This window comes from Tenrec ecaudatus, chromosome 4 (genome assembly GCF_050624435.1).
Source record: "Tenrec ecaudatus isolate mTenEca1 chromosome 4, mTenEca1.hap1, whole genome shotgun sequence".
NCBI lineage: Eukaryota > Metazoa > Chordata > Mammalia > Afrosoricida > Tenrecidae > Tenrec > Tenrec ecaudatus.
The window spans coordinates 99,486,758-99,506,606 of record NC_134533.1 but is presented as its reverse complement, the minus strand read 5'-3'; the positions used below and the strand labels follow the sequence as shown (position 1 = coordinate 99,506,606).

Genomic DNA, 19,849 nt, shown 5'->3' with positions numbered 1-19,849 from the left:
TTATTCAACAAAAATATTTACTAAATATCTTATGAGGATGCTCAAAATGTAATAGAATGAGCAACAGAAAGGTAGATGTTGTCTAAGCTGAGTCCCAAGGGACAAGCGAGCTCAAGGGTAAGTTGAGGAAGGCATTCACAGTAGAAAGGGCAAAATAGGGAAGAGTGAGGGGTGGAAAGCAGTGTTACAGGTGAGACGTTACCTGGTTGAGGGAAGGAGAACGGAAAAAGAGGTTGGCAGCGGGCCGAGCACAGTAATGCCACGCAAAACTTTATGAGCATTTTTTTCAAAGACTCAGAAGAACCATTAGAAGTTCTGTATGTAGGGTGCTTGGGTTGTAGTTTACTTTTAAAATATTCCTTTGGTATAAGACTTGAGCTTAGGTGAGAAAGGCACTAGATTGAGTCAGGGAGAATGGTACACAGGCGATTTTAATCATCCAAATGAGAAATAATGAGGGCCTGACCAGAGATGGTAAAGGAAGAAAAAATGAAACAGAGTTCAAGGACATTACATTATATTTATATATCTGCTAAATTAATCAGAGGGGAGGGTGGTTTTATGGGAAAGGCCAGGGGGAGATCATGGTAAATTTTATTCTGCACTGGGTGAATTTGAGACGAAGATTAAACTCTAAAATCTGAATTTTGAATCCAAGTGACTGAAATCCAACCAGAACTACTTCAGTTTAAAGACAAATTAACTGAAATGGTCACAGAATCACAGAAAAAGAAGATGCATTCCTGGGAATGAAACACTTTCAGATGGTCTTATAAGGTCTCTCTCTCCGGGCTAGATTCCATCCTAGTTCCTTGGCTCCACACGAGAAAGATTTCATGCCAAACCCGGGCTCGTGATCCAAGTGAATTTAATGAGAGTTAAAAGAAACTTCAGGTTTTACACAGCACCCATAGGATTCCTTTTGACCTTGCGGCCTGGCAGAGGCTGCTCAGAGTCACGCAAGGATCTCTCTCCCAAGTTTCCTCCGAAACAAGACCAGACTAGCCAAGACCCTCTCCCTCTCGGTTCCTGCCTTTTCAAGGATTCCTGGGGAGGCGTGGTGAACGACCCCAGGTCAATCCCATTGGCTGAATTGCAATCACCTGGCCCAGGTGGGCTGCTCCAGGTTTAACGCCCATCCTTGCCCACCAGCGGGAAAATCCAGCTTTGTCCTATGCGTCCCGGGCATGCGTCAATGAACATCCCAATCCCTAGGCTAAGCTACCTAACAGTCTCAGTACCCATCACTGTTTCATTCTCTCTCTGATCTGTTTCATTGTCTCCCATGGTCACCGGCTTTCCCACCCCACAGGAGTATGGCCATAAATGATTGCAGAACCTCGCATCTCCATCCCCAGAGAGACTTCAGTCTCTAATGCCAGATTTAATGATCCTGAAAAGTCAGTCTAATCATTCCCATCAACACCAGTGGTCCATTCCTGGATCAATTAAAACCCTGAAAATTGGTAACAATGATTGGATTAGCCTGGGCCAGACACCTCCCTTGTCTGGAGCAATCCATTTTCCTTCAAGAAGACAGGGTTACAAGACAAGGGTTTTCCCCCAGGGACAAGGAAACACAAATGATCTAAAATCAATGGCGAGGAGGGCGTAAGGATGTCTGGTGGGGCTTGATCAAGTGAAATGTAGCTGAGAGGAATTAATGGAAGCCGAATGAAAGGTTGAACATGGTAGTGGGGCAAGAGGAAAGTAAAAGAAAATAGAGTAAATAACTAGGAGACAAAGGACATTTATAGTGGTCTAAATAAAGGTGTGTATATATGTCAATATATTTATATAAAAATGATAGGGAAATAGATCTATGTACATATATTATATATTAAGTATTAAGGTAGCAGACAGACATTGGGATGGCACTCAAGTACTCCCTCAGTGCAAGAACACTTTGTTCAAATAAGCTAGCATTCCATGATGCTCACCTTCCCGACATGATTGCTGAAGACAAAATGGGTGCATAAACAAATGTGGTGAAGAAAGCTGATGGTGCCCAGCTATCAAAAGATATAGAATCCGGGGTCTTAAAGGAAGATAAACAAGTGGCCATCTAGCTGGGAAGCAACAAACCCCACATGGATGAAGCACACCAGCCTGTGTGATCAGGAGGTGTCAAAAGGATCAGGAATTAGGCATCAGAAGACACAAAACAAACAATCAATTCGATGCAAATGAGGGGGACCACGGTGGAGACCCAAAACCCATCTGTAGACAATTGGATATCCACTCACAGAAGGATCAGAAGGAAGTAATGAGCCAGCCAGGGTGCTGTATAGCACCAATGAAACAAAGTCCTCAAATTCTTTAATGCTTCTTCCCCGCCACTATCATGACCCCAGTTCTACCTTACAAATCCAGCCAGACCAGAGCATATACACTGGAACAGAAAAGAACTCTCAACACACAGAATCCAGGACAGGTAAACCCCTCAGAAACAATAATGGAAATAGAAATACCATGAGGGTAGGGGGAAGATGAGCAGAGAAAGGGGGAAAAGGACAAACCAATCACAATGATCAAGATATAATCCCCCACCTCAGGTTGACAGACAACAGAAACATGAGTGAACATATGAAAATAATAATTTATCAAGAGGTCATGAGGGTGGGATGGAGGGAAAAAAGAGGAGCTAATACAAAGGGCTCAAGTAGAAAGAAAAATGTTTTGAAAATGATGATGGTAACATGTATACAAGTGTGCTTGCCACAATGGATGTATGGATTGTTATAAGAGCTGTAAGAGCCCCCAATAAAAAAAATTTTTTTTAAGACAAGACTTCCAAAAAATTGGAATTTTCCCCCTAGAATGTAAACTTCTCAAGAGCAAACACTATATATTTTTTAAATCATTTTATTGGAGGCTTGTACAACTCTTATCACAATCCATACATCCATCCATTGTGTCAAGCACATTCGTACACATGTTGCCATCATCATTCTCAAAACATTTGCTTTCTACTTGAGCCCTTGGTATTAGCTCCTCATTGTTCCCCTCCCTTTCTGCTGCCCCCTCCTCCATGAACACTTGGTAATTTATAAATTATTATTATTTTGTCATATCCTACATCATCGGAAGTCTTCCTTCACCCACTTCTCCACTGTCTGTCCCCCAGGGAGGAGGTTATATGTAGATCTTTGTAATCTGTTCCCCATTTCTTCCTCACCTTCCCTTCACCCTCCAAGTATCGCCACTCTCACCAGTGGTCCTGAGGGGTTCATCTGTCCTGGATTCCCTGTGTTTCCATTTCCTATCTGTGCCAGTGTACATCCTCTGGTCCAGCCGGATTTGTAAGGTAGAATTGGGATCATGATAGTGGGTGGGTGTGGGGGGGGTGATGCATTCAAGAACTAGAGGAAAATTGTTTGTTTCATCATTCCTACACTGCACCCTGACTGGCTCATCACCTCCCCACAGCCCTTCTGTAAGGGGGTGTCCAATTTCCCACAGATGGGCCTTGGGTCCCCACTCCACACTCCCCCTCATTCACAATGTTATGATTTTTTTTTTTTTGGTCTTTGATGCCTGATACCTGATCACTTCTACACCTTGTGATCTCACAGGCTGGTGTGCTTCTTCCGTGTGGGCTTTGTTGTTTCTCAGTTAGATGGCCCCTTGTTTATCTTTCAGCCAATAGGACCCCAAATTCTATATCTTTTGACAGCCAGGCATTATCTGCTTTCTTCACCACGTTTACTTATGCACCCGCTTTGACTTCAGCAATCATGTCAGGGTAGGCTGGTGTGCTTCTTCCATGTGGGCTTTGTTGTTTCTTAACTAGATGGCTGCCTGCTTATCTTCAAGCCTTTAAGACCCCAGATGCTATATCTTTTGATAGCCAGACACCATCAGCTTTCTTCACCACGTTTGCTTATGTGCCCACTTTGTCCTCAGCAACTGAGTCGGGACAGGCTGGTGTACTTCTTCCATGTGGGATTTGTTGTTTCTCAGCTAGACGGCCACTTGTTTATCTTCAGGCCTTTAAAACTTCAGACACTATATCTTTTGGTAACCAGGCACCATCAACTTTCTCTACCACATTCGCTTGTGCACCCATTGCCTTCAGTGATCGTGCTAGGAAGGTGAGCATCTCAGACTGATGAATTGTTAGAACAAAGTATTCTTGTGTTGAGGGAGTACTTGAGCAGGGGCCCACTGTCCATCTGTGTCCTCAAAATTAATCCTAAAAATATGTGTACATAGATCTATTTCCCCCTCATTGTATATAAATATATTTACATCTGTAAATGCCTGTATTTAGATCTCTATGACTACGCTTTGCCTCCTAGTGCTTTCCTCTATTTCTTTGTACTTTCCTCTTGTCCCACTATCATGTTCAGCCTTCATTTGGGTTTTAGGAATTCCTCTTGGTTACATGGCCTTTTATCCAGCCTGCCACCCTCCTTGCCACTGATTTTGGATCACTTGTTGTTCCCTTGTCCCTGGGCTTGTTAACACCCCTTCCTTTCACTCACCTCCCCTCTCCCATGTCCTCCCAGAACTGTCATCCTATTGTTCTCTCTTCTGGCTTGTTTATCCCACCTATCCCTTCCAGATAGACATGCTATGTGCTAAGTACAATGAAGCAACAATAGAAAGTAAAACAATAGCTACAACAACAACAACAAAAACACCCTATAAATAGTTCAGGGTCTATTTGCTATCCTTCATGAGGGCTTTCCAGTTGAGTCTGAAGGGGTGTCATGCCCTGGACCCACATCTATCCCTGGGGACTTCATTGCTCTGCTCCCCCCACTGCTCTGCTGCATGTCCCCAAAGGCTGGCTTCGGCATAGTGAGCTCAGGACAGGCACAATTACCACCGTGCAAACACTATATTTTTGTTCATGGCTGTATCTCCTTGTGTTACAGCCAACTTGGCTAGGTCACGATTCATAATATATGTAATTTTCATTCCTTTTTATCAAATGTAAGGTAAGTTTCCTTAGGACTCTGGCCTGTGTTTTATATATATAGACATTCTGGCAAAGCTTATCCAATGGCTTTCTTGACTCAAGTCATCCTCTGACTTGCAGATTTGGGAATTCACCAGCCCCCTTAGCCCTGTGAGCCAGTAGCCTTCCACCTAACCTGCCAGTTTAGGAATCATCAACCCTTGCAACCATGTACATTATTAGAAGCCTCCAGCTGGATGCTTGACCCACTGATTTGGGACTTGCCAAATTTCTGTTTATATGTTTATATATATGAAGGACTTCAAAAGTTAGTAGAAAATTTCCATTAATTTTTCATTTCATCTTTTCCATGAGCTTTATGAAACCCCAGATATGCTTCACTGGTGTTGCTCTTCTAGAAAACCCATCCTAAGTGCTTCGAAAGGAACAAAACCTTAAAGATGAGTTTTCTGAATTGGTTCTCAAGTCTATTTAGACTTAAACACACTGATGCTCTTACTTCCAGCAGGGAAGTAGGTACTGCGAATCCTTGGAGTGGGGTGGTAGTAGAAAGATTTAAAATATCACCACCATTGAATCAAAATACTTCTGAGAACCAAGATTCTGGATGATTGTGTGTTTGAGGCCTTTCAGCAATTCTGTCAAACTAGGAAGCATAGGGTGATTGGTTAGTTGGTCCTCCTTTCCCTAAATTCGTGAAAGAAAGAGATGAGCTCAGAGCATGCGTCACAGCTAAGGACTACGTGAAGTTGGTTCCAGCTCATAGCAACCTTACGTACAATGGAATGAAACACTGCCCAGTCCTCCCAAGTGTTGTCATGTTTGAGCCCATGCTTGTAACCACTGTATCAATCTATCTTGTTGAGAGCTTTTCTCTTTTTTGCTCCACTTTATTAAGCACAGTGTCCTTCTCCAGGCACTGCTGTCTCCTGATATCATGTCCAACGTACAGGACATAAAGTTTCACCGTCCTTGCCTCTAAGGAGCATATGGCTACACTTCTTCCATGACAGATCTGTTTGTCCTTTTGGTAGTCAATGGTACTTTACATAGTCTTTGCCAGCACTGTAATTCAAGTACATCCATTCTTCTTCAGTCTTCCTTATTCAATGTCCACCTTTCAAATGCATATGAGGCCATGGAAAAGACCATGGCTTGTGTCAGACACACCTTAGTCCTCAAAGTACCACTTGACAGAGGTCTTTGCAGCAGACTTACCCAATACAATGCATCGTTTGATCGCTTGACTGCTGCTTTCATGAGCATTTATTGTGGATCAAAGCAAGATGAAATCCCTGACAGCTTCAATCTTTCGTCAGGATATTGACATCATGATGTTATCTATTAGTCCAATTGTGAGGATTTTGGTCTTCTTTACATTGAGTTGTCATCCATTCTGAAGGCTACAATCATGCACTTCTAGTCCTCCTCACTTCCAGCAAGCAAGGTTGTGTCATCTACATACAGAAGGATGTTAATAAGCCTTCCTTCAACTCTTCATATAAACCAGCTTCATGTAAACCAGCTTTCTGATTATCACTCAGCACACAAATTGAATCAGTACGGTGAGAGGATACAAATCTGATGCATATCTCTCCTGATTTTAAACCATGCAGTATTCCCTTGTTCTGTTTGCCTCGTGATACATGTACAAATTATATATCAGCACAATGAAGTGTTCTGGAATTCCCATTCTTCTCAAGACTAGCCATAGTTTTGATCCACACAGTTGAATGCCTTGGTATAGTCAAAAAAACACAAGCAAACATCTTTGCTTTCAGCCAAGATCCATCCAACATTAACAATGATAACCCTTGTTCTACATCTTCTGAAGCCATTGACTAAAGGCTTATTGGTAAGGCATTTGCATACTCAAAACGATCACGCTGGATCAAGTCAATGCTGACTCATAGCACCCCCCCCCCCCCGGTGGGTGTCTGAGCCTTTGACTGCTTAGGGATGGAGAAAGCCCCGTTTTCCTCCGGCAGAACTGCTGGTGGTTTCTAACTGCCAACCATGTGGATTGCAGCCCAATTCATAACCACTACATCACCAAAACACCTATTTGTACACTAGAGTTTAGGAAATTAACCCAACAAAAAAAATTTTTTTTAATTCTACCTTCCACATCAGTAAATTTCCTGAAGTCCTATGACATGGGGCATGTCAAAATATTGGTTCTAAAATCATGTTATATATATTCTAAAAAGAAAGACAAGTTGTTGAATCTGACCCATTCTGCAACTGAAAAATAAGGGAAATGCCTGGTTGGCCTCTTTGGAATTTCAAGGTAATACATCCCTCATTTAGGTGTGCTACTGCAGCCTATTTATCAACTGATTCAAACAGCAACTCGTTTTTAGTGAGAATCAGATCAGAACACTGCAACAGATCCAGGCTACCGTGTGATCGGTTCTTCCACTTAGGCCATATTCCCTGGCCAGCAGCGATACTATTTTATACCCTAATGCTGCTTCCCAGTGCGGATCTGTGACACTATGGAGCAAAGCTCTGCCATCCTCTGCCAATAACTAGTCTCCTTTTGAGAAACAGTTCTCGACGTGAGATGGGTCTTCCAAAACCAAACCAAACGCACTGCTTTTGAGTCACTGCTGACTCAGAGTGACCCCATCTTGGTTTCTGCGACTGTAACTGTTCATGTAAACTTTCGGATAGTGTGTCTGCTTAACCATAGGCCACCAAGTCACTAAGCAGTCTGAACATCTCATCATTAATATGCACATTAATATGCACCGCAGCACTCCAGCATTCAGTGGCAATGGTGTATATGAGAGGGCTTGAGCTTGAGCAGGACCTTAAGGCACAAGTCAGTTGCATGAGGAAGTGCCCACCTGTCCATGGTCTCCACACCTGTCACATTGCCTTCCCTCTCCCAGTCTATGCCTATGGCCTCATGGAGCGTGTTTATAGTCAGCTGACTGAGGCATAGAAAACTCGGGCTTGGTTATAGGTGGTTATGTGTGATGTGCACAATCTACTCAAATGTGTACAGTGACAGCACTGTAACCCAGATCTGGAACCTCCATGAAGTGCAATGATGAAGACAAATTCCCCGATTCGGTTACTTTCTCAATAGATCTCTCTCTTCTGGATTTCATATACAGAACATGATACAAAACAACACAAAACCATTGGCCACAGCCCAGCAATCAGCATACAATTGAAAATTCTCCCAATGGGCTGAGCATCAGGCAGTGCATCTGGTTGTTCCTTCTACTTGGAAGGCTAATGGTTTGGCTGGAAGGGCTTGGAATGACCAGTTTAGAACATTTTCTCCTCATGTTCATTGTTGCTAGCTCCCTGCCTCCCCTGCCCTCCCTTGACATTTCCCAAGGTACCAACGGGGTTAATGAGTTTGGGTTGTTTGCACAGGAGCTGTTTCATTTTAGACTCAAGGATGACTTTACACTTGCCTATCTTTAGAAAACCTGCATGGTTTATGGAGAGGGGCACAGGCACCAGGCTGACAAAGGGTGGACGGTGATGGTTAAAGTTATGTGTCAACTAAACGATGCTGTTGTTAGGTGCCTTCCAGTTGGCTCTGTTAATAGTTACCCTGTGTACAACAGAACCAAGCCTTGTCCGGTCCTGTGCCATCCTCACGGTTGTTTGTATGTTTGAGTACACCGTGGCAGCCACTGAGTCCATCTATTTTGTCATGATAATAATGTGTAATTAGCTTTATTTTTTTGAATTTCCTTTGTGATAGATATATCACAATAAATATAAACATTCTGGTAAAGTTCACTCTCCTTTTTTTTATTTAAAGAGAACATTTATTAAGACCTAAAAGAGACCAAATATCCAATATATATAAACATTCTGGTGAGGTTCACTCACTTTTTTTTTAATTTAAAGAGAACATTAAGTCTTAAAAAGAGACAAAGAGAACACGGAGACACAGACACACCATCTGGATGAGTGAGGCCACCAACATGAAGTTGAAATGGCATGGCAGCTAAGGCTTCATTGAGATACCAAGTCTTAAAAAGAGCATGGTGGCCAAGGAAATTATCACAAAAGCATGACTTGTGACAAATCAACACATCACAGTTATTAGTGGGACTACAGAAACATGAACAGGACCATGATTGGGCCACATACATCATTACATAGAAGAGCTTATACGATGGGCCCAGGGTATTCCAACCAGGCAATCAGGGTGAGACAGCCAGGACATGACTCGTGACTATGCAGCTCCCTGTAGCATTCAAGCCTGGTGATGTCCATCAGAGATACACCCAGGTCCCTAAGAAAGAGACTGCTCCTGCCCCTCTCTGGACTGGCCAGAGACAGGTGGGGGCAATCCACTTTCCCAAGCATTCTGCTTGAAGGCAAGATTATCTATTTCTTTGGTTATTGATCAGAAAGCCTTCAATGGAGGCTTTATTTTTTGGGGGCTCTGCCAATGGATGATGGGCTGTCACTCCCACTGCTACATGTACCCTTTTGCAAACCAAGGTGTTCCGCATTTAAGCTCTATCATAAGGTATGATGATAAATTATTTTATCCTCCCCATCATAAATGATTATTAAACATAATTCTATGACCACACAGGCTGCTGTGCTTCTTCTACGTGGACTCAGCAGACGCATCACTTCTGTGGCTGCTCGTTCATAGACAAGCCTTGAAGATCCCAGACACTATTTTTTCTGACAGCTGGGCACTTTCTGATGTCTTCGCCATACTTTGCTATGCAGCCGTATTTTCAGGTTCACTCACTTTTGATCCTGCAGTCACCCTGCTACTCTGACCTTATGTTCCTGGAATGTGAGTCAGCGGCTTGCTAGTTGACCTGCAAATACAGGGTCAAGCTCGGACACACTCTAGGCAGCAGCCTTCCAACTGATGACAAGATTTAGAATTCATCAACTTCGGGAGAACATCTGAATCAGAAGAGCCTCCAGTCTGATGCCTGACTCATGGAGTTGAGACTTGCCATCGTTCATAACGATTTCCTTAAAATAACTCTTTCTACATACAAGGGGATTTCAAGGTGTTTGTGGAAAAATGGAACTAAAAAATAATGGAATTTTTCACAAACTGTTCTGAAGCATATCGTGTGTATGTATATAAAACCACTGATAGTATGTACATGTATATATGTTTATGTGAATATACATTTACATATATGTGTATATATAGGTGTGTGTGTGTATATCAGTGATTTTGCTACTCTAAAGAACTTAGTCAAAATACCCCTACAACCAGAAAATTGCCCGGCACACACAGAGGGTCCTTTGGAAGGTATAGGAGAACATTGAAGACAGGGAAATGGTAAGGGTATTATAGATTCTTCAAAATGGTTAAGTTGGTTTTGTGTGTAGACAAAACTCTAGAGGAAAAAAATTGAAGACTTTCCAAAGAAACTACTGGGCAAACCATCAACTTCCAGAAATTGCTGATTCGTATACTGAAATCGGTCTATAATTTAGCAAATTGGCTCACTACAATGATTGGGCAGTCTGCGATTCAGGTGGAATGTGCTCTAATGGTCTTTTGCCATCCCACCCCTCCGTACAAGCAGCTGTAAACACATTTACTACCCAACCTCAAACGCTCACATTGGTGATCACGGCATTACAGGCCCTGGGTTTTACAATGGTAAACAAAATGCTGACTATTTATCCTGACATGCTTGTCTCTCACAGCTCATGATCCAAGGCAAATGTGCCTGTTAGCCCTCAGCGGGCGCCTCCTGTAGTCCACCTCTCAGTGACCTCCCTGAATCCATCCTTACTCCCCCTGCCCCGCCCCCCAGGGCGATCGCCACACTCTTTGTGAAGTGATCTTTCTTTACATGCAAACCCAACACGTCATTCCTCCGGAAGAACCCCTGCAGTGGTTTCCCATCTCGCAATATTAATGTCTAGATGCCGTAGCCTGGCTTATCAAGCTCCCATGAGGTTTCCCTGTCCACCCTCACCAGACCCTTTAAATAAACCAGCAAGCCTTCAAAATCCCTCACTGCAGCTGCGGTTACTCCAAAATTGCTCTCGGCTAGGCTGCCCATGCCCGCTCTTCTTTGTGCTGCCAGCCATACTGCAGCTCTGTGCCTCCGAGTCTCATTTCTGTCCTGTCCCCGGATCCGGAGCCTGGACTAGAACTTGCTCTCTGGGACATTTGGCCCTGGCTGACCCAGCACATGACTCCTGACCTCTGCCTTCTGGTTTTAGTCATCGGAACTGTGGGTGAGAGGCGTCCTCCAACAGACAGGTATCTGCTCTCTGCTCTTGCCCGGTCCCCTGTGGCCACCACAGATGGCTTTGCACTTAGACCTCCTTTGAGTTTCTTGGGAATGGATGCTTTTGACACCTCCCCATCCCATAATCCCGTGCTTGGTGTTTCTTTCTCTTTACCTCACTTTCCCCTCCTTCTCACTGCATCCATCTTGCTGGTGAGTTCTAATTCCTTCAATCATCAGCACTGAACTAAAACTCCATTCCTGTGGAAGACTCCCAGCTCCCTCTTTGCTCCAGCCCACTAATGTGCTCAGCTGCCCAGACCAGATCGACTTTGCCCGGTCTGCCCTCCTGCATTGCAATCTGGCTTTTGTTAGTTCCCGCTGAGTGCTTCTGGTTCATGACATCCCTGGAGAGCAGGAAGTGCTTTCCCTGCGGTTTTCAAGGGTATGAACTTCTGAAAACCGATCACTAGCATGGTCTCCTATGATACCTCTGGGTGGATTCAACCCGTCAAGCTTTAAGCTAGTAGTTGAGTTGTTACATGGATATAGTCTTTCAAATTTTATATATATATATATATATATATATATATATATATATATATATATATATATATATATATATATATATATATATATATAACAGCATTGAGGAAAACTCTCAAGAATGAATGAACGCTATTGCTTTCAGTTCATCAGGTTTTTTCCAACTCTTGGGTCTATACACAAAATCTTTTCTTTAGCATAAGGGAATCAACATTTGTGTGATTCTGTATTTACCTTTTCAGGCTTTGGGTAAAAATTATTCTTAAAGTATTTTATCTACTGTTACCTCATTTCTTTCTCTCTTTTTTTCCTTTTTTATGAAGAAGCAAAAAGTTTGTAAAAACGAAAATGAAAATTTTCCATGAATATTTTGAAGCTCCCTCATACATCATTGACTTGTCATCGTTGTATTTCCTTATTTCTATAGATTTGGGTAGTTTCTAAAGTTTTGCTCTTGTAAGCAAGCACAAAACAAACTTTGGTTAAAAATCTATATCTTCTTAGTGACGATATGATTGAAAAAGTATGACCCCTTTTCAGGTCTTGGGAATCTGCCAATTTTCCACATAGAGCACCTTTTTTTTTCCTGGTATTGTGAGTCTTTATTTTAATCTTTGATTATTTTCTGATAAACTAATAAAATGAATGAGTTTTAGCATGACTGATACAAAGTTTTAACAGAAAAAATAAGGCTTTTACAATTGAAGTATAATACAAATATACTAAATTCATAAAGTAGATTGAATTAGGATAGTACAAAGATACATTTTCATTCAAATCTTGTATTGATGCAATATTTTTCTTGAATGAAATCTTGACCAGATTCAATACCTTAAAAGTAACAACAAAACAAACCCTTGATTGCAGTAGAATATTCATAGAGAGCAGGGTAGATCATTGTGTTTTCATAAAATAAATGCAACTGTCTAGCCAGTATCCCAAATAAGAAACAAAATCATACCAGCACCTTGGAAGATAAATCTGTGCCACCACCAGCCCCTGGCACTCTCCGTTAAAGTTATCATATCTTTACGTTTCTGAATACAGTTTTAGGTACTGAACACCCTTTGGAAGTTGTCCTAAGAACAATCTGATATTTAGCGCTTTAACCATTTATCCACATGGGTTTCTTGGTCAATCTCGGTCATAGTCTCTCGTAAAATCTTCTAAATCTTCTCTTCCACATTATTTAGGGAGAGATGGAAGGAAATATACTCTACTCACCCCCTCATGATCCTGGCTCGGGTAGAGCGTAGTGATAATGATCATTTTCAGCGAGGGACAAAGAACTCTCCTGCGCAGCTTCAGAAGTACGTAAGGCCCAAAGACAGCACGATCAGGATTGGATCTCCTACTCAAAAAGTCACTGCCGTTGATTCCTTCCCACAGAGACTCTGTAGGACACAGCAGAGCTGCCCCTTTGGGTTTCTAAGATTTTAAATCTTCAAGGGAACAGACAGCCTTAATTTTCTCTCATCGAGAAACTGGGGTTTTGAACAGCTGACCTGTGGTTAAAAGCTCAATTCAATACATTACCTAGGTTCTCTCATATTCTTCGTGGGAGATAAAATGCTTGTCATGTGGGAATAATTGGTAACTATGATTCTATTCTTAGCCTCTGAGGTCTCCGTTGAGACAAAAAGGGGTCTCCTTGTATTTTGACATCCACTTAAGTGAATGTACGATTGGATCAACCAATCAGCTAAATGGTAGTGTTGATTGAGAAAAAACAAGTGTTGATCAATTAACAGTTTTACTGAGCATCTCCTCTCTTTAAACAAACAAAACAACAAAAACAAAAAATAAACAACCACTCTCTTAAGAAACATAAAAACCACCACTACCAAGTTGATTTTAACTCATAGCGACTCATAGAGCACATTTTTGTCTCAGATTCAACCACCAGATGTTACTTTCCACTTTCAGTCATATTGCAGAGGTTAATGTTGGACTCCAGGAGCATAAAAACAGTGTCTTCTATTTCTATGTAACCAGTGTTTAACTCATAACTGATGCTCAATAAATATTGAATGTGTAAATGAGAAAAGGTGTTTTCCTTTTTATTATATTTTATGCTGGGAGTAATCTGGAAATGTCTTCTCATCTGAATTCTCCTGGAATGAGCAGGCAGCACTCCCATAACCCGATCCCTTCTCAAGTATCCAATAGCTAACTACATGGGAAGCCAGTTCCACAAACTTCCTTAGTAGTTCAATCTAATACTAGTAATTGCTGGGGCAAAGGTTATTTATGTGTCCGCTACTAAGATCACTTCTAGCACAGGGTAAATGTGTTTTCCTTTCTGTCTCTCTTTTTCTCTGTGTCTCACATGCTTTCTTTTCCTATTCTTGGTAAAGATAAAACCTCTCTGAGCTTCTCATACTCACAGGTGAGGTGAGATTATTGAATGAATTTTTGCACAGCATTCTGAAAGTAATCTTTGATTTCAAGTGCCCTCTTCTTTATTACTTGTAATTACACACACACATATATATATATATATTTTACCTGGTAACTGAGGATATCAATTCATGCCCTTCTGTTTTCTTATCCAAAATTTGCAATCTATAAAAAAATAATTAAAAATAGTGTGTTATTATTTTCATGTTAAGTGAATAAATGTCTCAAAATTTGGGTATTCAAAGTGAGTTCCATTACTGGAAATTTGGTTGGGGCATGGACAAACTAGAAGGCTGACCGTCAGAAGCCCATCTCACTAGGAGCCATTTTTCCTTTGTAAAATGTACTAAGTTATAGTTGGTTGTACAAGATGGAGGCCCAGAAATTTAATCAGTTATGAAGCCTCAATTTATTGGGGTCTGAAACACTTAAGCCAGAGAAACAATCTAATCATCTGCTAGACAAATATCCTCAATCAAGAGCGTGGACAGACTTTTCTACAGGCAAAACATGTGGTAAGTCAAAGCTTTAGAGGCCTAGGAGTCAGCCACAGGACTTCCCTGCAGCCAACCAAACATTGTTACCCCCCTTCTACCTGGTATAGACACACCTGTTTTGCTCCTTGTGTGTGTTAAAACCTTGTTTCTGAACTCTGACAGACTGGGTTAAAATCTTGCATCCACCAGTTACCATATTTTTTAACATCAGTCAATTATTAATTTCCCCAATTCCAAGGTTCTTTTTTTTCCTCTTCAAAAATGGGCTGTCATAAGGTTAGTAAGAAAATGTACATATGGTGCTTGGCTCAATGCCTGGCAGGGAGTAGAGGTGTAATAATGCATCGACTCAATGTGACTGTATATAGCTTTGTCTGATCCATTAAATGGGTTAATTCAAAACTTACCCCCCTAAAAATGCTCTTATTATACTTATTCCATAGTTTTGATCATTCAGTCGCTCTGCTCATTCAACTATATATTTTAAACACGAGTCCTTTATCCAACATAAAGGGATTTCAAAAGGTTCATGGAAAATTTTTGTTAATTTTTCATCAATTTCCCCATGACCTTGTTGCACCCTCCTTGTACGTGGCTTGCAAACATTTTCTTGCAGCGCATGGCTTGTCTTTTGGTTCCCTTAACAGTGAGCATCCCAGAGCAACAGTTCTTTCATTAGATCTAAGTTATCAAACTCCTCCTTTATGGCTTATGATTTGGATGCTCTAACTGAAAGGTCATCCCTAGATCCAATGTCACTTAGCTTTCCTCCAGTGTTGTCTATTCGAAGTTGTATATAATTGCAACTTAAATAGAGACCGATGCTCTACTGTGAGTGAACGTTTAGTGAAAGACGCATGCTGGGTCTAGATTCCATTTTTAACATTGAGTATCCTCTAGTTCCAGCACCATTTGTTGATAAGATCATCTTTCCTCCAGTCAATTATCTTGTCAAAGGATGTTGTTGTTGTCATTGTCATTGTCAGGTGCCATTGAGTCAGTTCTGATTCATAGCAACCATATGTACAACAGAAGGAAATACTGCCTGATCCTGCACCTTCCTCAAAATTGACATTGTTGAGCCCATTGTTACAGCCACTGTGTCAGTACATCTCATGAAAGATCTTCCTCTTTTCCCTTGCCCACTACTTTACCAAGCATGCTTGTCTTTTTCCAGGGACTGGGCTCCCCTGGAAACATGTCCTTTTTAGCGATATAACCCATCTCGAAGTCAGGCAGCATCAGTCTTTCAACTCTGTTCTTCTGTGTTGTCAAGTGGTAAGAGGCAAAGGTCCTAGTAACAGATCATTCCTTGCGTTTCTACATCCCTTTTCTTGCTGTTTCTCCTAACCTGCTTTTCCATTTTTTTCTGGAGTATTTCTGAGCTACTTTATATCCTTTAAAGAACTGTATTTTCTCCTAATTAGCCAGGGAGCCCCAGTGAGTGTAATGAAATTACTCTTTGGGTTGCTAACTGCAAGGCCCGCAGTTTGAAACCACCAGATGCTCTTCGGGAGAAAAATGAGGCTTTTTACCAGCATTCAGAATCACAGTCTCTTTAAAGATACCTCTTCTGAACTTCATATGGGCAATAATTGGATTGAAATTGCCTAGGGGCATGGCGAGGTTGCGGGTACAGGCGATGGGAATTAATATTCACCTAGGGGGGAAGGGGGCAGATGGTGAGCTAACAGCAATGAATACAAGGAGAAAATGTTCTGAAATCGATTATGGTGATGATTACACAACCCTTCTTAATATCATTGAATGATTAAATTATATAATATGTGAAGTATATCCCAATAAAAATGTAATTTTTTAAATGGTGGGGGGGGGGGCTTACCATCTCATAAACACAGAGTTCTACTCTGTCCTATTTGGTTGCTATGAGTCGAAATCGACTTCATGCCAGTGAGTGTTGTTTCCTGTAGCTTGAAATGGAGAACACTGGCTGCTATCTTGCCCATCTAAAAAGCGGCCAAGTCAGTAATTGGTTCCATCTGCCAAACTATAAAACCTATCCCCCTTTTTAAAAGTAATGCCACTACGCATTCAATCATTTATGCTACAACTATTGATCAATGCTTCATATTCATGGCACGTATCATCTTAAAAATTTAAAACTCGTGGGGAGGGGCGGGCCCCTGGGGCCCAAGAGGAGAGGCCGGCTCGCGGGGGTGGGTTCCCTGAGGGGGAGTCGTCTGAGCGCCTGTTCCCCACCGGCTCCAGCCGAGGCCTGGCCTGGCAGTCATTGACACCATGCCCTTGCTCCTGGAGTGCCCCAAACTTTCCCAGCACATCATGATGGAGCGAGAGGGCAAGCGGCAGGAGGAAGAAAAGGAGGACACGATGATGGAGCAGAAGATGGAGGAAGAGCAGGAGAGGAGGAAGAAAAAGGAGAGGGAAGAAAGAATATCACTGCAGGAGACTAAGGAACACATCCTGAAGTTGCGGGAGAAGCTGTTGGCCCTACGGGAAGAAAAGCACCAGGTTTTCCTGCAGCTCAAGAAAGGTTTGCTTGAGGAAGAAAACCGGAGGCGAAGGGAGCAGAGCGATCTGACCGCCCTGACATCAGCTGCCTGTCAGCAGAGCCCCACTGTCTGCACAGGAAGGCACCTCCTCAGCATGCAGGGGAGCCCAGGAAGACGCGATCGCCCGGACCCCCTCATGTCAGCTGACAGAGCCAAACAGATGTTGGCACCTCAAATGCTTACTACCAGGCACTATGTGGGCTCCGCAGCGGCTTTCGCAGGGACCCCAGACCACGCGCAGTTCCAAGGCAGCCCTGAGGGCGCTTATGGGACCGCTCAGCCCCCACCTCACTACGGGCCCACACAGCCAGCCTACAGTCCAAGTCAGCAGCTCCGAGCACCTTCAGCAATTCCCGCCCTGCAGTACCTGTCACAGCCACAGCCCTATGCTGCGCAAGGCCACTTTCAGCCCACGCAGACAGGGTTTCTCCAGCCTGGTGGTGCCCAAGCCTTACAAAAGCAGATGGAGCATGCTAACCAGCAGCCTGGCTTCTCTGACTCATCTTCCCTGCGCCCCATGCACCCCCAGGCCCTGCACCCAGGCCCTGGTCTCCTTGCATCTCCCCAGCTCCCAGTGCAGATGCAACCAACAGGAAAGTCGGGCTTTGCAGCTACCAGGCAGCCAGGCCCTCGGCTTCCTTTCATCCAGCCACTGTCCAAATCTCCATTTCTACCATAAGTAACCATCAGATTTTATCTTCAACCTCACTGCCCAAAGCATTGAGGGCTCCCCCACTGTGTGCCCCAGACCAATAAAATCTACCTGCCACTGGAAAAAAAAAGTAAAACTCCTCATCTGAGATCTAACAAGGAACAATTCTCTGTAGTGAATAAGATACAATAATTCAAATTTTTCATTCTCTTGTAGGGGCTTTGGTGGCTCAAAGGTTTAATGATTGGACTACTAACTTCAAGGTTAGAGGTTCAAACCCACCAGAGAAAGATGAGGTGGTCTGTCCCCTATAACGATTTACAGTCTTGGGAGCCTTAAGGAGCAGTCCTACCCTATCCTACAGGATGCTGCAAATCAGAGTTGGCTTAATCAGTGGGTTAGGGTAATTTACCCTCTTGAATTAGTCTGGATCGTTGGTTTCTATGAAACATTTCTAGGAAATGTGATTCCCAAGGGGTCATTACTGCCCAGAGACTTCCTCACCTATATTATTTTCTTGCACTAAACAGGGTTCTGAGGCTGAAACCCTTCCGAAGCAGGCACAGGAGCAGATTCCCTTTGCAACCCAGGGAGTTTGCTCAACAGAGCAGAAACAAAATGTGGTGAAATTCAACAGCTTGAGTTTTGTTCATTGAAAGAATTAAAGGTTTTCCTTAGCACTGGCCTTAGAGTAAAACTTAGTCACATTGATGTGTGAATGACTTATAAGAACACACACTTCTATTCCTCTCTCAAGTTTTTGAACTTAAATAATTATAGTCTTGCAATTGGAAACACTGGGATTGGTAGCATTTATGCATTAGAAGAATGATACGGGAAACTTCTGTAGTGTCAACATCAGACATTTTGGCAATTATTGAAATCACTCTGTTTTCTAAATTAGAAATGAGCATGTCCTTTAAAATCTTGGTTATGTGAACATTTTCTATGTATAAGCACAGTCATCCTTTTTATTCCAATACCCATCTCCTTCCTGCTTTTGCCTTGTGGCCACCATGATAAATTGGAACCATGGATTGGGGGGAAACAAAGAGCAAGATGACCAATTGAAGAGGAGTCCAATGCATACACATTCCCAATTCTGACCGTGATGACCCTATAGAACAGAGTAGAACTTTCCCTAAGACTGTAAATCTTTGCAGGAGTAGAAAGTCTGATCTTTCCCCTGAGAAGCAGCTAGTGGTTTTGAACTGCTAACCTGGCAGTTCAGCAGCCCAATGAGTAACCTATAAATCACCAGGGCTTCCATCTAGATGGAAAGGGTGATATTGAATACTTTCTGTGCTTAGGGTCTTCTAGGCAATTACTTTTGTGGTTTTTTTCCATTTCATCAAAGATTTCCTTATACGCTTTACTCAACGAGGCCAGTGGTTGTTTTTTTTTTTTTTCCAACTACTTCGTGAATTAGAGTTGCTTGGAGGACTTAGTAAAACACAGACTTCTTAGCCCTCTTCTCAGAGGTTCTGATCCAGTCCATCCAATGTGGAGCCCAAGAACTTGCATTTCGAACCAATTCCTGATCTTAGTGATGCTGCTGGGATCCTGCTTGGAGAAACATTGGTCTGTTCATCCATCTATCCATCCAAAATAATTGGTTAAAAGATACTAGATGCTAGGCATCAAAATAAAAAGATAAAATACACATCATATTGTAAGAGTTAATGTCTACTGACCAGTCTGTTAAAGGGTTTGCAATGACTTGAAATAGTTACTAACAATCCTAAAAAAGGTATATTTTCTACCTGTAGAATATGTATATTTTATATTTTCACCACAGCTGAAAGCGATTGAACAAATGGCCAAAGTCATATTTATGAACTGGTGTCAGAACCAGGATTTGAGTTGAAGTAAAGTGGAGACCCAGGTGGTGCCAGGAGATACCAAATTCTATTCTATACTCCCCTTTCCCATTGAGGGGGTTACACTCCGGTAGCATTTCGTCAGTCATTTGCAACTAAACAAAAAATGATGTGGCAGAGGTTAAATAACTAACCCTGCATCACACATACAGAACATATCTCAACCAAAGTTTAATCTCACTTTGAATCAAGGTGCTTGGGTAGGGCCAT

At 42.3% G+C, this 19,849-nt stretch overlaps 1 pseudogene; it reads left to right on the top strand.

Moving 5' to 3' along the window:
- Positions 1-16,877: 16,877 nt before the first annotated feature.
- On the top strand, positions 16,878-17,786 carry LOC142447010 (G protein pathway suppressor 2 pseudogene; annotated as a pseudogene).
- Positions 17,787-19,849: the final 2,063 nt, after the last annotated feature.